The sequence below is a fragment of the Gymnodraco acuticeps genome, unplaced genomic scaffold (genome assembly GCF_902827175.1).
Source record: "Gymnodraco acuticeps unplaced genomic scaffold, fGymAcu1.1, whole genome shotgun sequence".
Lineage (NCBI taxonomy): Eukaryota > Metazoa > Chordata > Actinopteri > Perciformes > Bathydraconidae > Gymnodraco > Gymnodraco acuticeps.
In genome coordinates this window covers 2366399-2378472 of record NW_022990484.1, presented here as the reverse complement: position 1 = coordinate 2378472, position 12074 = coordinate 2366399, and the positions used below count along the sequence as shown (strand labels likewise).

Here is a 12074-nt window from a genome sequence, read left to right as displayed (position 1 = left end):
TGCTTTAAAAGTAGCACAATTTATTATGTCAAACCTTGGGAAGTATCTAGATATCCCTGCCCTAATGCCAAAGTAACTGGCAACTGAATATGTGTCGCCGTTTGATGTCTATGTCTGGACTGCTGTGTAAAAAGGAGGGTTTCTGCCCCATTACTTCTCTTCTTACTTCTATAAGAATAAAACATGGAGGACGGAGATCTCTTTTTCTCCCCCTCTTCTGACAGCCCAGCAGCTGATCTCAGAGCACGCTCCCCTCTCCTGCAGGGGGGCGTGGTCAGCTGCAGCTCACAGAATCAGCCCCCTGCAAAAACAGGCTGGAAAGAGCAAATAGAGCGAAATTAGGCATGGCTCAAATGCAGGGTATGTTTGGTATTTTGAAGAAAAAAAAAATATTTATATTCTTTATACAGGTATGGCCCTACAATATATTGTTCAAATATAGCATGATAGGTGTCCTTTAAGTACTGTAGCTATACTGCTCCACTCCCATTCAGGCAAATAGTGTACTTTATACTGAGCTACATTTATTTGATAACTTTAGTAACTTTGAAGATTCAGAACACAAGAAATATAATCAAGAAATATTTTATCATGTATTATTATAGGTTAAGATACACATTTTATTGACCCTATGGTGAATTTCAAAAGCTACCAGCAGTATATAATGTAATTTAAATCAGCTCCTCCACTTCAGCTCTCTGAAGCAGAAATAAACAATTTAAAGCATTGTAGCTGGCAACCGTAAAGTACTGCTGCTACCACATTCCATGTATCAGTAATTATATTAATATACAACATCATAACACTGACAGGCAAATTATGTAGCATCATGTACATCTGTATCTTCTGACTTGTATTGTAGTATAGCAAATTGTATCCTCATTCTAATGTTGTGTTATCTAATAGTATGAAGGTACGAAATAAATCGTTTGTTTACGTCCCTCACTTCCGTTTCACTTCTCATGCACTGATTCGCTAGCTGAACAGCCAATCAGAGTGATTTATTTGACCGACAGCCTTTGGCCGATTGCCTACCGTTCGACATGTAGAATCTGCAGGTTTTCTGCCAAAAAAGGTGTCGGCACGGCTGAAAAGACACAACGGTGCTGGACACACCAATCGGAGTAGGGCGACAGGACGCTCATCGTCGGCTTGACATTAATCGACGGCCAAAATCGGGGGCTTTATTTGTCATTTGAAGTTCCTTTTTATCTCATATTGTCTCTTGGTCATCATTTTAAGTTAATTTTTGAGTCATTATCATTATTTCTCTTTGTGGTTATCTTGACCCTTATCATAGTGAGTCTAACATTGGTCATTTTTAAACTCTCTCTGCAGCGCTGACGCTTTGTTGACCCACGCAGATTTCTTAATCCATTGAAAAGGATGTCGCACATTTCCCTATTTTATTGTTTTGCAGATGTCAGGATCATTTCTAGTATTTAAGCGCTGGTTTTCCTCCTGTTCTCCACCACAGCTCTCCTTCTGCTGCAGGTTCCTATAAACTCTCTTTATCTTTTTTATCTTTAATCCTCTTTTCATCATCCTCACCATGAAGACACTGGTTGTGTTTGTATTTTTTTGTGCCTCCATGGCCTTGGCTGGAGCTGCTGATGAGTATTATAATTTATATATAAGTTATTCTTAATATATTGTCAACAATAAGCCAATAACCACAGTTTCAATCCGTCTAGTTCTTTCAGAGGCAGCGCCGGAGGAAGACAAATTAGGTGAGAAGACTTTGGATTTTTTTCTTGTTTAACAAAACCATTAATTGATCAACACAAAAATAAATGCAGTTTTTTATTGTATTATCAGGATTTTATTTGTATTTTTCAATTGGGTTTTCCTTATTTTAAGTTGTGTTATATTAATTCATATAATTTGTTGTGCATTAATTCTTCTTCTTATTATTATTATTATTATTATTATTTTATGCTTTTTTATTTTATATTTGTTATGTTGTGTAATATTAACTTTTATTATTTATTTAAACATATTTTAAGTTATATGATATTGTGTTATATAATTATATTTCATCATGTATTATATTATTTTCTTATATAATTTTGTGTGCATTATTATTATTATTTGTATTATATTTAAGTATTATAAATATATTGTCAGTCAACAATAAGCCAATAACTACAGTTTAAATCTGTGTAGTTCTTTCAGAGGAAGATGAATTAGGTGAGTAGACTTTGTTTTGTTTTTTTCTTGCTTAAAGAAGTTTAATTTAAAGGTGGGGTAGGTAAGTTTGAGAAACCAGCTCGAGATCGCTAGAATTTGAAAATACACAACCGGAGAAAATCTGCCACTTCCTTACAGAGCCCCTCCTCCAACACACACGAACGCGCACATGACCAATGAGGGCACGAGATAAGTTTGTACCCCGGTGGAAGGCTGACAGGCAGGTAGGCCATCCAGTTATTTTAGCCGGGCCGGCTCAGATGATTGGTCGTGCTTTTTACAGTATTACGGCTTCCACAGATGACATTTCTTTATGTATTTTTTGTCAAAGCATTTAAGATATTCATTGCTATCGGGATGTTAAGAGCATTCCATGGAATATAACAAAAAGTGTATCTCGAGCCGGTTTCTCAAACTTACCTACCCCACCTTTAACTAAAAAAATAATAAGGAAAGGTTACATTTTAGGTTATTTTAGTTTTTTAAATGGGTTTGCATATATTAATTATTTGTAATTAAAGGTGGGGTAGGTACGTTTGAGAAACAGGCTTGAGATACACTTTTTGTTATATTCCATGCAATGCTCTTAACATCCCGATATATCTTAAGTGCTTTGACAAAAAATCCATAAAGAAATGTCATCTGTGGAAGCCGTAGTACTGTAAAAAGCACGACCAATCATTTTAGCCGGCCCGGCTAAAATAACTGGATGGCCTACCTGCCTGTCAGCCTTCCATCTGTGCACAAACTTATCTCGTGCCCTCATTGGTCATGTGCGCGTTCGTGTGTGTTGGAGGAGGGGCTTTGTAAGGAAGTGGCAGATTTCTTCCGGCTGTGTATTTTCAAATTCGAGCGCACTCGAGCTGGTTTCTCCAAAATTACCTACCCCACCTTTAAAGAAATATTGTATTATTATATTGAATTATGTTATATTATTCTATTTTAAAGTGTGCTTTATTAACTTGTGCTATTTTGTTATTTGTTTATGTTAATTGTTTTTGTTATGGGCCTATAAGGATATTTTTTTATTTAATGTTGTGCTTTTTCTTCTATAAAGTGTTATTTGTTATATGTATGTTATTTAATTTATATTTAATGTTATATCATGTTATATTACAGTGTGCTATATTAACCTAATCTGTTTTATTTAATATTGTATTTTGATTTATTGTTAATGTTCTCTTTTTTTTTCCAGCTGAGAGTCCCAGCTCCAATGCTTGCCCTGAAGACTGGACGGAGTTCGATGGCCACTGTTTTCAGTACGTTCCCAAAGGGCTGAGCTGGGCCAAAGCTGAGGTCAGTGAGGAAAACATCTCCACATGTAAACATTACGATGATTTCTAAAGTAAAACATTTCAATATAAAGGAACTACAGCACGGTCACATGACTTCATGTCACCACCGCTAAGCTAAAGGAGGCTAATGTTGGGCTATAAAGGAACTACAGCACGGTCACATGACTTCACGTCACCACCGCTAAGCTAAAGGTGGCTAATGTTGGGCTATAAAGGAACTACAGCACGGTCACATGACTTCATGTCACCACCGCTAAGCTAAAGGTGGCTAATGTTGGGCTATAAAGGAACTATAGCACGGTCACATGACTTCACATCCCCACCGCTTCGCTAAAAGTGGCTAATGTTGGGCTTTAAATTAACTACAGCACGGTCACATGACTTCACGTCACCACCGCTAAGCTAAAGGCGGCTAATGTTGGGCGTGAGGACGTTTAGTCGTCTCATTTTGAAAAAACAAATGCTGATGCTTTCTGTAAGGGTACAGTTACTAAATTAGGCTTTCATTCTGTTTCCGTCCTGGTTCTCTGTGACTGTTCTTAAAGGTAGGGTATGTAAGTTTGAGAAACCGGCTCGAGATCGCTAGAATTTGAAAATACACGACCGGAGAAAATCTGCCACTTCCTTATAGAGCCCCTCCTCCAACACACACGCACGCGCACATGACCAATGAGGGGGTAAAAATAGGATGGAGAACCAACCCCATTCCAGGAAGAGGTTCAGTCTGTCCCGGGTCAGAACAACTTCTATAGGTAAACAATGTTGACAGTTGCATTGTGACACAGTTGTGTGGTGTGTATCTTTATTTGTACATTTGTTTGTTTGTATAGCCTCCAATCACAGTGGGTAACATTGCCAGGAAGCAGAACAATTATACTTTCATACATTTCCAAATGACACCCACATCTGACATCTTAGTGAAGACGATACAAAAAACACCCACAAATATTTTTCAAAGATCAGATATTGTTTGTTGCATCCATTTCAAATGTTTACAAGGATTGTGCAGGAGCATGACAAAAGTGCTGTTGTCAGTTTAGAACCCAATGTATAGGCTCTGTGCACAAGATGGCGTCTATCAACTTCCGGCGGCTGAGTACAGAGTTTTGACAGCTTGACAGTTTGTTATGTCACACCGAGAGCAAGAATGAGCGGATTTCGGGGTAAAGAAAAGCGATTGGCCTTCCAGCGTGTAAGAAAGTCGGCACTACATTGCTGTGTGCCCCTTTGTACAAATTCGTCCCGTTATTAGAATCAGAATACCTTTATTAGTCCCACAGAGGGGAAATTTGCAGCGTTGAAGCAGGAAAGAGCCACAGACAGCTTAGTGTTGAATATCTTACATGCATTAAAAAGTACTAAGTGATAATATAATAAACAATATGCTAAAAAAGCACTAAGTTATAATATAATAAACAATATGCTAAAAAAAAAGATAAAAAGTTACATAATTTTCAAAAATACAGATAAAAAACAAATCAAATCTACAAATCAAATCCTGTAGCAGTTCTTAGGATTTAGCAGCCCGGTATATATATTACAGTTATTAAAGATGGCATATGTATATAAAGTATATATTGCACATAAAGCACATATTTTCATTTCATTTCAAACCTTTATTTATACAGATAAATCCCATTGAGATCATTGATCTCTTTTTCAAGGGAGACCTGCTCAAGTAGTTCCACATGAAACATAAAGTGCACATAGTTTGACGGTATTTAACAGCAGCAAGTTACACAATGTTATAATCGGGAGATAAGTTTCCATTCATTTCGGCAAGCCTGGGCAACAACGATTAAAAGATTTCTTGCTCCCAAACCAATTGTGTATTTCATTACAAAAAGCAGTTATACCATACTATGTTTAGGTACTAATTAATTATATCCTCAAAACCAACGCACACATAAATAACAAAGGAAAATACATAATTTAATAAATCCACAATATGATAACATTTTACAGATTAATTTAATAAACTTTTACAAAACATAGGTTGATGTTATATCGGGGGGGAAAATACATATTTAAACATTTCAATTAGTCTCTGCATATTTAAGTAATGCTAGTTTATATAACAGATGAACAGATGTACAATATCCAGAAAGTAGATGCAAAAAATATATTTAATGTGTGCATTTCCAACATATCCTCTGAAAGAGTGTTAGTCGTTGAGTTGAGTAGTGAGCTATTCATTTTATTTTCGTGGTGCGATGTGTGCTGAGAAATCCTTGCCTCGCTGACTTTGAGGACATCTGGGTCTGGCAGCTCCCCCCGCACGGCCTTGTAACGTGTACATGATAATTAGGACTTTAAGAACAATTTTACACTCAGACAACAATCACAAAGTTGTAGCAGGCTACATACAATTACTTAGGACAATATATATTACCTTACACCGTCAGCAACTGTAAACTGCTTTGGCTTAGTGGAAATGAACACCATGTCACTCACTATGCCTGGTTTCACACAATTGAAAAGGTCGTTGATGCAACATACTAAATCAGCTCTTGGCACAAAGGAAATACTCATTACACGTGGATTGGTTGTGAACACATTACATTACATTGCATTTAGCTGACGCTTTTATCCAAAGCGACTTACAATAAGTACATTCGACCAGGAAGACACAACCTTGAAGAAAACAGAATCATATAAGTACATCAGGTTTCATAGAGCCAAACATTTCAAGTGCTACTCAACTGGCTATAGATAAGCCAGTCCTTTATTAGTATATAAGTGCTTTGTTAATAATTCTATCGCTCGAAGTGGAGTCGAAAGAGATGAGTTTTCAGTCTGCGCCGGAAGATGTGCAAGCTATCTGCCGTCCTGATGTCAATGGGGAGCTCATTCCACCATCCTGGAGCCAGGATAGCAAACCCACGTGTTTTTGCTAATGGGAACTTGGGTCCCCCTCGCAGCGAGGGTGCAGCGAGTCGTTTGGCTGATGCAGAGCGTAGTGCACGCGCTGGGGTGTACAGTTTAACCATGTCCTGGATGTACGAAGGGCCAGATCCATTCGCAGCATGGTAAGCAAGTACCAGTGTCTTGAAGTGGATTCTAGCAGTTACTGGAAGCCAGTGGAAGGGAGCGGAGGAGCGGAGTGGCTGTGGGAACATTTAGGAAGGTTGAAGACCAGACGAGCCGCTGCATTCTGGATGAGCTGCAGAGGTCGGATGGCACATGCAGGTAGACCAGCCAGGAGGGAGTTGCCGTAGTCTAGGCGTGAGATGAGGAGAGCCTGGACCAGAACCTGCGTCGCTTTCTGTGTCAGCTGGGGACGTATCCTCCTGATGTTGTAAAGCGTGTATCTGCAGCAACGGGTTGTAGCAGCGATGTTTGCAGTGAAGGACAGGTTGTTATCGAGGATCTCACGCAGATTCCTTGCAGTCTGAGTCGGGGAAACAACACAGGTGCCGATGTTGATAGTCAGGTCAAGAGTGGGACAATCTTTTCCCGGAAGGAAGAGCAGCTCAGTCTTGTCAAGGTTGAGCTTGAGGTGATGAGCAGACATCCACTGAGAGATGTCAGCTAGACAAGCAGAGATGCGTGCGACGACCTGGGTCTCTGAGCGGGGAAAGGACAGAATTAATTGGGTGTCGTCAGCGTAGCAGTGGTATGAAAAACCATGCGGGCTAATGACTGATCCGAGCGAACACATACTGTACTTACCATGGTTCTTGGCTTGTGCCATCGCTGCTCTGTTTCAGTGCAGCTGAGGACAGGGGGTACAGCAGCCAGGTTGAGTGTGGAGTAGTGTGCGGTCTGGAGCAGCAATGCAACATTGTGGTTGCAGAGTGCTGTTCCAGCTACACAGGAACACTTTGCCACTGCAATCTCCACAGGTGAGCAGTTCTTAAAACAAAATGTCAGTCATTTTACATTTAGGACACTGCTTCAATACAACACAGACAAATGAGAAAGCTGAGAGCAGGCTGATCAGGCAAGTAATAGGTGTGGGAAAAGGCTAAACCATGTCAGGTTGTCAGTCACATCACATACGCAGAAGTTCTGCTGTTTGGAATACTGTAATTTAAGGACATTCAAACAGATACGCTTGTATAGCCTGTCTCAGCTCTCTCAATGTATTATCTTATATTATAACTACATAAAATAGTGTTAGTAGAACGTTGCACAGCTTAACATAGATGTAGGGTACAAAACCAGCACTTAACGAACACTGGCCAATACAAATAATTGGACCCTACATGGATTATACTAACCATTCAGTAAAGAACAGCAGACGTCACAACCAGTTTCTGGGGTTTCCATGAAAGCAGAGACGGTTTTCAACTTCTCATTAAGAATCTTTGATGAAAGCTAAGTTTGGGTTTAGCTAATGTATATATCATTTTACACGAGAGGGTTACAAAACGAAAATAAATCTGTAGCCCCTTCATGCTACACACACATAGCTAGCTACCAGTTGATGTGAGCAAATGTATTGTCACTATGTAATCTGTTGCAACACGTCAGCTAGCTGGGCTTATTTCACAGCCTCGCAACGTCCCGACCAAATATAAGTCACAGGTTACCTACTCTTGCCACATCAAAACTTCAGAACATGAACCTGATTGAGGCTTTGAACCGATTAACACTTTTTATTTTCCTCCCTACTCTGAGATTGTGAGGCTTTTCATGCTTTCTCATGGACCTGTAACAGCTAGCCCTGATGCTCACTCTCCCTGAAGGTAGATCTTTGTTTGAAACTGTGGGGAATTGGATATCATTCATGTTATCCAAAAAAACGTAATAGTACATAATTAAAACGCTTTACACTGTATTAAGACTGTCAATTTGTCAAAGTTAGCCAGTAACTACAGCTTTGTTTGTCACTTACCTTCATAATTGTCGACGTAGCTGGATATGTAGCTACATCTTGAACCCCTTTTCTCTTTTGCTCCTCGGGGCTGAGCCTGCCACTTGTACCAGCCGATGTACATCACTGATGTTAACCTTCGGTAGGTCTTGGAGACATCGAGTGTAAAATAGTGCCTATATAATATCTATACGCTATCTCTCTCGCTATCTATTGCTATCTATACGCTATCTATCGCTCTTCCCTCTACCGCTCTACTGTAGACCGGAAGTTTACAACCGCACGCTCAATTAACCGGAAGTTGATAGACGCCATCTTGTGCAACTAGCCCATTGGGACAGCCTTCTTTCGGCGGAAGTGACGTAAGCGGTCTACGAATGCACCCTTCGAAGGATGCAACCCCTGAATTGAGACACGGGGCCCTTCTTACTTCTCTTATTTTTCATTTCCTCGCTCCTCGGTCTCGGTCTCACCGGAAGTTGATTTGTCTGTGCCATCTTGAGTAGCGTCCCAATGGCCTTATTTTTGCCGGAGGAGCGAGGAGCGATAATGGAGGAGCAATAACCGAGGAACCACCAGACCATCCTTCGATGAAATCCTCAGACACTCGCCCCGCCCCCTTACTGTGTATCGCTCACTGATTGGACGAGGCAGTGCATGCACTGATCTGATGCTTCTTGACCTGAGAGCAGTTTCCCAGCGGAGTGAAGAAAATACATGAACCTCACGGGAGTCACTCCTCAGTTTATACTGTGTTTTGTTTCAATTAATGTCTCATTTAGTTACAAATATGTGATATATCTGAACAACAAAGTGGTCAAAAATAATTTTCTTCATTTATTGGAAACATTTTCATGATCGCTTTTTTCATTTATACATTTTAAGAATGGCGTTTATCTTTTTTGAGAATGAGTTCTTATTTAATTTAACGTATTTGGGTCTATAACAGATGATACAAATGTTTGTGTCAGTAAATGTGTACTAACAGAGGCGGGGGTGTGTGTGGAAATAACGGGGACAGAGCTGGCTGCTGTCAGACGATCAGCTGTGCAGCGTCATCACAAACGGACGTGGCTTCACCACGTGACGCTCCGGAGGAAAGGACGTCCCATTGCTCTTAAAACTCATTTCCCTGCTTCTCGTGGGCTGCTTCTCAGGTCGATTAAATGAAATCCTTGCTTCCCTCACTTGCGTCGTTTCCCTGCGTTTAGTCCCTCCCACCAGGGAAGCATGGAGAGACGCAAGGAAACCACGAGAAGCAGGGAAATGAGTTTTAAGAGCAATGGGACGTCCTTTCCTCCGGAGCGTCACGTGAAGCGACGTCCGTTTGTGATGACGCTGCACAGCGTGACGCTGCACAGCTGATCGTCTGACAGCAGCTCTGTCCCCGTTATTTCCACACACCCCCCCGCCTCTGTTAGTACACATTTACTGACACAAACATTTGTATCATCTGTTGTAGACCCAAATAAATAAAATAAAATAAGAACTAATTCTCAAAAAAGATAAACGCCATTCTTAAAACGAACAATAGTTTGATTAATATTGATTAGAGTGCACAATAGAAATAAAATAATTGAGAGAAGAAAAAGAGATATGTTATCTATCAAAACCCAGTTAGATTAACATTCATTGGATTGCACACTTTGTTTGTTTGTTTGGATATGTAGCACATTAACATTTCAATAGCACTTAATGACTGACTGAATGGAAATGACAATAAATGAAAATGTAAAACGAAAAAAGCGATCATGAAAATGTTTCCAAAAAATGAATTCAATTATTTTTGACCACTTTGTTGTTCAGATATATCACATATTTGTAACTAAATGATACATGAATTGAAACAAAACACGGTATAAACTGAGCAGTGACTCCCGTGAGGTTCATGTATTTTCTTCACTCTGCTCTCTTGTCAAGAAGCATCAGATCAGTGCATGCACTGCCTCGTCCAATCAGTGAGCGATACACAGTAAGGGGGCGGGGTGAGTATCTGAGGATTTCATCGGAGGATGGTCTGGTGGTTCCTCGGTTATCGCTCCTCCATGATCGCTCCTCGGTCCTCGGTCTCACCGGAAGTTGAAAATAGTCGACCTGAGAAGCAGCCGTGGTTTCCTTGCGTCTCTCCATGCTTCCCTGGTGGGAGGGACTAGTCGCAGGGAAACGACGCAAGGAATCCATTTAACCGAAGTGAGAAGGGGCCACGGCCAGTGACTTCACAGCGGGCGGAACTTGTCATAAAGCCCGCCCATTTAGAAGGAAGATATGATTAGTCAATTGTACTGTCATTTGACATTACTCTCTCGTTGAGTTACTATAGCTGGCCCTGTGTGAATGTAGAGAGGGACCAACAAGCTCTCCCGTATTCACAGTAACTCGCAGAGACGGCGTTTAACCTTTCACATTCCAACAGAAACTGAACAGGCAGATTCGAAGGATTTATTTATTTGGAAATGTTATTTTAAATACAATTAAATCAAGTTATTTTGGTCAAACTAATGAAAAATGTAACAACAACAAAATATTAAAAAATATATTTTTAAAAAAATGTTTTTTTTTATGTTTTCAAATATTATTTTTTTGAATATCTTAGACTTAGGCCCTCACAGAGGGCCTAGAGGGCCCTGACGGCTCTCCACTGGTGGACCAATAAGTAAAGAAGTGGCGGGAGATATTATACGCGACGTATTAGGCTACGTGAGAACCCAATGCTAACAAGCTAGTTTAGCAAGCTAATCGCTGTGCTAACAAGATGGCAAGCAGAGCAACGGGAGTTTTCGCGCCACAGCTTTTGTTCGATGGAACCGACGATAAGTATGACCTTTGGGAAACAAGATTCTTAGGTTGCCTACATATCCTGAAATTAAAAGAAACTATTCTCCATGAACCCACTGGAAATAGTCCTGAACAGCTAGCAGAAGACAGGAAAAAGAATGCTGATTGCTATGCTGAGTTAATAAGACTGATAGATGATAAAAGCCTATCACTGATAAGACACGATGCCGCTGATGATGGCTGGAAGGCTCTAAGAATATTGAAAGAACATTATTCTGGAAAAAGTAAACCACGGATAATAAACCTCTACACGTCGTTGACCAAGCTACACATGACAAACAGCTAAAGTGTTACCGACTACCTTATGGGCGGAGAACCTTATCACGGCTTTGAGGGAAACAGGTGAGACCATGAGCGACGGACTCATAATCGCCATGATAATAGGAGGACTACCAGACACTTTTAAGCCACTGGCTGTTCATGTAACGCAGAATGAAGATAACGTTACATTCATAGACTTTAAAAGGAGACTGCATGTATACGAAGAGGCAGAAAAATGTAAGATAAAAGAAACCACAGATAACGTGATGAAAACTAATGTTAGACAAGGCAGAGGCCCCGGCAGGATGTCTGCTAACAATAGAAAAGAAGAAGATGCTAACGTTATATGCTACAAATGTGGAATAAGAGGGCATAAGGCAAGAACATGTTACAGAAAAGTGTGGTGTGGTTACTGCAAAAATAACACACACGAAGAATCCCTGTGCAAGAAAAAAGGGGGACAAGATGGTATCAGAAAAGTGAAAGAGGAGGAAAACAGCGAACAAGACCAATTATTCAAGGCAAAGCACACAAAGAACGGGAGACCTCCAGACAACATAGAGATGAGAGGCATCATGGTGGACTCTGGAGCAACATCCCACATTGTGAACGATATTGAAAAGTTTGACAGCTTTGATGACTCATTCCTTTCAGGGACACATTCAGTGGAGTTA

At 40.2% G+C, this 12074-nt stretch overlaps 1 protein-coding gene across 1 annotated transcript in view; it reads left to right on the top strand.

Moving 5' to 3' along the window:
- The window catches only part of LOC117552748 (zinc finger protein 239-like), a 44684-nt gene that overhangs the window by 18022 nt on the left and 14588 nt on the right, over window positions 1–12074 (top strand). Inside the window, exons 2-4 of the mRNA XM_034226355.1 lie at window positions 1695–1730; window positions 2167–2190; window positions 3386–3486. The gene's annotated coding sequence lies outside the window, so the exon portion shown is untranslated. The remainder of the gene's footprint in view (window positions 1–1694; window positions 1731–2166; window positions 2191–3385; window positions 3487–12074) is intronic.